Here is a 5,405-nt window from a genome sequence, read left to right as displayed (position 1 = left end):
CCCGTAGCTCCTGGCGCCTGGTGCAGGCCTCCGACAGATGGAGAAGCCCCGCTAGATCCAGAGCAGGGACGGAAGGTTGCCGACGTCGACTTTGAAATCGTAGGGGAAGGAGTAGGAGTAGGCACAGCGGCCGCAGACACAGGTACCCCCAGCAACGAAGGTGCAGGAAGATCAGGCTCCAGGGCGGCGAAACTATTTGTTGTTTGTATCTGGGCCTCTCGTTGGGAGTGTAGCCTGCTTTGCGTGAGGTCGCTGTATTCGGGTTCCACGGCTTGTGACATGTGACCGTCGTTGATTAGCATACTCCTCTTGCTGTGCTCCTTTGACTCCGCAATCAGATGGTGGAGGAGAGGCAGGAGATGGCTCCCCTTGCGAACGAACTCCAGGCAACACCGGCCAGTTGGACAATGACAAGAGGCAAGGTGGAGATGCATCGAACGCCATCCAGCCACCGGCGTAGAAAAGGTAAACTTTTCACTCCGTATTTTCCCCAGTTTCTTACGTAGACGGGCGACCTGCTTGATCAAGGAAGCCACTTCAATCCTATAATCCTCTGCAAGCAAACAATTACCGCATTGGAACTCCGAGTGATCCAGCTTGTCCCGAAACAAAGCGTAGTAGATACAACTCCTACAGCGCTGGAACCGTTCATTTACTTCTCCAGACAAAGAGGACTCCATTGGAAAACTCATCTGGGACTAACTTCGTTAGCTTGATTGCTAGCAGCTTAGCTAGCAGCGGTTCTGTCAAGCAGGCTTAAACCTGTCTGTTAAGTGGGATTCTGGGGCAAAAAATAGCGGTCCTAACTGTTAAAAGCTAACCGCGTTGCGAAATCCATGCAAAAACAAGTTCAGTATTTATATCTAACGAAGATTGTTTATTTTTTGTCAAAAACACCAAACCAAGTGTTTCCAGCATACAGTGTTCAGCTCTCTGATGATGTGATCTCTGACGTGATCTCTACGTTTGTTTGGTTGAATGAAGCTAACAAGATGGGTCGGCGGGACAATGGGCCTCTTCCTGGGTGGACAGGGACAGACGGAGAGCCAGGACTCACGTGTGTGTGTATGTGTGTTTGTGTGTTTGTGTGTGTGTATGTGTGTGTGTGTGGACACAGGATACTGAGGGGTAAACCTAATTGTGGCTGTGTATACGTGGTCTGGAAGGGTGATATGTGAGCAGGGGCTGCTGATTGGCTAATAATGAGGATTGTGACTGTATATGTGTGTGTGTGTGTGTGTATGTGTGTGTGTGACACTGCATGTTGTTGGTGATTAGCTGACAGACAGAGAAAGAACCAGACACAGAGAGCAGCTGAGTATGAACCTACCAGCTGCAGCCCAGCACACCACACACACACACACACACACAGACACACCACACCCTTCTCCCATTGTCTGTGTCTGTTTACCCCACGAAAGCCACTTCATCACGTTATGGCTTCATAGGAAACCTTGATCCTGGGACATGGAACAGAACCACAGGGCCTGTATCAGCCTGACAGAAATTAGGTTTATACAGTCAATAACTTTGGATCAAGCACTTTCCAAATCTCTTAATGAATACTTTTAAGTAATCTGATATACATACAATTGTTTATCACTTTTGCAACGCCAGGATTGTGGGTTGGATTCCAGCTGGGACCACCCATATGGAAAATATATGCAGGCAAGTCGCTTTGGATAAAAGGGTCAGCTAAATTGTATATATTACACAATTTAGCATGCTTATGAAAAGCTTTTAAAAGGGTTGTTCCCACCCAAAATCAGATGTGATTAAATGAAGTGTGTTTTGTGTGTGTTTTGTGTGTGTTTGCAGAAGGGGATTGCTAGGAGAACCCACTCGTGTACAAAATAAGTCACTATTGTGGCAACACGTGATAACTTTCTTGTCATGGAGTTTTTAGCTTCTGGGAAAACCTTATAACTTCTTTCAGTTTCAGAGAGGCGCCCCTTACTACAAGGAAGTGACTCAGACATTTAGAATTCTGATGATCCTCTCTTCAATGGTAAACAGTAAGATCTTATGTGAACATTATAAATCACCTGATTGACTTCGATTGAAGAAGTGAGATAGAGTTTCTCTTTTTCCTATATTGTTTGGTAAATGAAACTTGTATTAGGGCTGTTGTTGTGACCAATCCAGCAGTCATGAGTCAAGACAGCGGTAGAATTCCACGTGACTGTTGAGTGAATGTAATCTCCTGTTATGCACTCTGGACATGCTTTGGTAGTACTCAACTTGCTAACGACTTTCAGGTCCTAATGGCCTGGTACTCAGGGCTCTATTGTCCTTCTAACCGCTCTGACATCAATGCAAATGCCATCGAAAATCACATCAAACACTCATCATCAAAAAAGTATCATGCTTTTAAAACTCACCTCACCGTGATGATCAGTTTGAAGAAAGAAGTTCAACAGCAGGTTGCAACTGAGTGGAAAACATGGTCATTGTGGACGTTGTTTCAAAGCCTAACACAGTGAAATGGACAGCGCTTTCTAAGGTGATGATTAATTCAAAACACTCATACGCATATTAGAGCTTATGCATATGCATAGGCTTATGAGCCCAAGACGGAAAAAAACCCTGTATTAGAATGATGATTGTGCCATCATACAATACATAGCCTACCACATATTATACATGGCAGAAAAACATTAATAACTGATTTAAGATGTCTTTGGTACATAACTGGTCTAGCCTATACTCCACAATTAAACAAATTCTAGTAATCGCCTTTGAGTGTGGACTGTATTATTATGCATACTGGATGGACTGGTTACCTTATGTTATGCTCCAAAATGTCTATCCATGAGTCTGGGAGAGAACGTATAGCCCTAGGCTCATTGATTGTGCAGGGCGATTTAAAATAGCATTTTTTATGTTTTCATAATTAATTGGGTGACATTACTTTTAGCTATACAGAATATCTCACTACCATGCGTTTCCTTCTCCTCTCTCTCCTTTATTCCTTTCTCGAGCGCGCAGAGGGGCTGAAATATGTTTCGTTGCGAAAACATGTTACTATCAATGTTCCCGAACAGATTTCGCTTGGTTCACTTGGGCTCCCGAGTGGCGCAGCGGTCTAAGGCACTGCATCTCAGTGCTAGAGGTGTCACTACAGACCCTGGTTCTATTCCAGGCTGTATCACAACCGGCCGTGATTGGGAGTAGGGCGGCGCACAATTGGCCCAGCGTCGTCCGGGTTTGGCTGGGGTAGGCCGTCATTGTAAATAAGAATCTGTTCTTAACTGACTTGCCTAGTTAAATAAAAAAAAGTTCCCCAAATTAAGCACTGGGTAGCAGCAGGAACACGGTTGGAGAGCCCATGGTATGCAAAGTTTGGGCGGAATATTTTACATTTTAGCAGACGCTCTTATCCAGAGCGACTTAAAAATTGGTGCATTCAACTGAGGATAGCCAGTGGGACAATATCACCTGTCCCGCATTAAGAGCATGCTCCTCAAACAGTGGTTGATGCATTACATTTTAGTCATTTAGCAGACGCTCTTATCCAGAGCAACTTACAGGAGCAATTAGGGTTAAGTGCCTTGCTCAAGGGCACATCGACAGATTTTTCACCTAGTCGGCTCGGGGATTAGAACCAGCGACCTTTCGGTTACTGGCACTACGCTCTTAACCACTAAGCTACCTGCCGCCATTGAGTGTGTTCTTATATTGCGTGGAAAGTGTTCTTATATTCATTTCTCAGATGCTCATATTAAGCACATGCTCCGCTATAAAACCAAAGCATCATTAAATAACGGACCGTTGGGAAAGGGCGTGGCCTCCATTCGCTATTCGAGTGGATACGGATGACATGTCTTTTTCCCCTGCCCCTGTTCCTGCCGATTTGATAAAGGGCCATTCTAAATCTAAACTAATTTTACATATTAGTGAAGACAATATTAAATTGAGAATAGTCTGATGGGTGAAAATATGATCACTTGATGAGAGAACAGCTGTGCAGCCTGAGGCAAGGAACAGAGCACGCTTTTTTTGCTACTTTCTCAAATCATCAATTATCTGTAGTCGCATCATGCAGCCCAGATATCACCATGCAGCCCAGATATCACCATGCAGCCCATATATCACCATGCAGCCCATATATCATCATGCAGCCCATATATCACCATGCAGCCCAGATATCACCATGCAGCCCATATATCACCATGCAGCCCAGATATCACCATGCAGCCCAGATATCACCATGCAGCCCAGATATCACCATGCAGCCCATATATCACCATGCAGCCCATATATCACCATGCAGCCCATATATCACCATGCAGCCCATATATGGTGGTCCTCTGTAGCTCAGCTGGTAGAGCACGGCGCTTATAACGCCAAGGTAGTGGGTTCGATCCCCACGACCACCCATACACAAAAAAAAAATTATGCACGCATGACTGTAAGTCGCTTTGGATAAAAGCGTCTGCTAAATGGCATATTAAAAAAATATAAAAAATTAAAATATATCACCATGCAGCCCAGATATCACCATGCAGCCCATATATCACCATGCAGCCCATATATCTTTTGATTTCTAAGACATTCTAAAGTTTGTATCATTCACAAGTAAAGTTGGCAAATAACTCTAAATCTACAGTGCATTCAGAAAGTTTTCAAACCCCTTGCCTTTTTCCACATTTTGTTACGTTATAGCCTTATTCTAAAATGGATTAAAACATTTTCCCCCCTCATCAATCTACACACAATATCCCATAATGACTAAGCAAAAACAGGTTTTTAGAAAATGTCTGCAAATGTATTAAAAATAAAAAACAGAAATATCACATTTACATAAGTATTCAGACCCTTTACTTAGTACTATGTTGAAGCACCTTTGGCAGCAATTATAGCCTCCAGTCTTCATAATGCTACAAGCTTGGCACACCTGTATTTGGCGAGTTTCTCTCATTCTTCTCTGCAGAACCTGTCAGGTTGGATGGGGAGCGTCGCTGCACAGCTATTTTCAGGTCTCTCCGGAGATGTTTGATCGGGTTCAAGTCCGGGCTCTGGCTGGGCTAATCAAGGACATTCAGAGACTTGTCCCAAAGCCACTCCTGCGTTGTCTTGGCTGTGTGCTTAGGGTCGTTGTCCTGTTGGAAGGTGAACCTTCACCCCAGTCTGAGGTCCTGAGTGCTCTGGAGCAGGTTTTCATCAAGGATCTCTCTGTACTTTGCTCCGTTCATCTTTCCCTCGATCCTGACTAGTTGTTTTATACAATTTTGTATCTTTATCTTTAACTCTGCATTGTTGGAAAAATATCAGTAAGTAAGCATTTCACTGTTAGTCTACACCTGTTGTTTACAAGGCATGTGAAAAATAAAAGTTGATCAGATTTGTCTTTGAATGAGGACGTTTTCCTGTTTCTTATGGAACTCAGAGTTCGAACTCACACA

At 43.8% G+C, this 5,405-nt stretch overlaps 1 non-coding gene across 1 annotated transcript; it reads left to right on the top strand.

The window, feature by feature from the left end:
* The first annotated feature begins 4,301 nt into the window (after nt 1-4,301).
* trnai-uau lies at nt 4,302-4,379 on the top strand. Its single transcript has one exon. It is a non-coding gene; the product is annotated as a tRNA-Ile (tRNA).
* Nucleotides 4,380-5,405: the final 1,026 nt, after the last annotated feature.

This window comes from Coregonus clupeaformis, chromosome 1 (assembly GCF_020615455.1).
Source record: "Coregonus clupeaformis isolate EN_2021a chromosome 1, ASM2061545v1, whole genome shotgun sequence".
Lineage (NCBI taxonomy): Eukaryota > Metazoa > Chordata > Actinopteri > Salmoniformes > Salmonidae > Coregonus > Coregonus clupeaformis.
The sequence above is the reverse complement of the archived record's forward strand: the minus strand, read 5'-3'. Positions and strand labels throughout refer to the sequence as shown.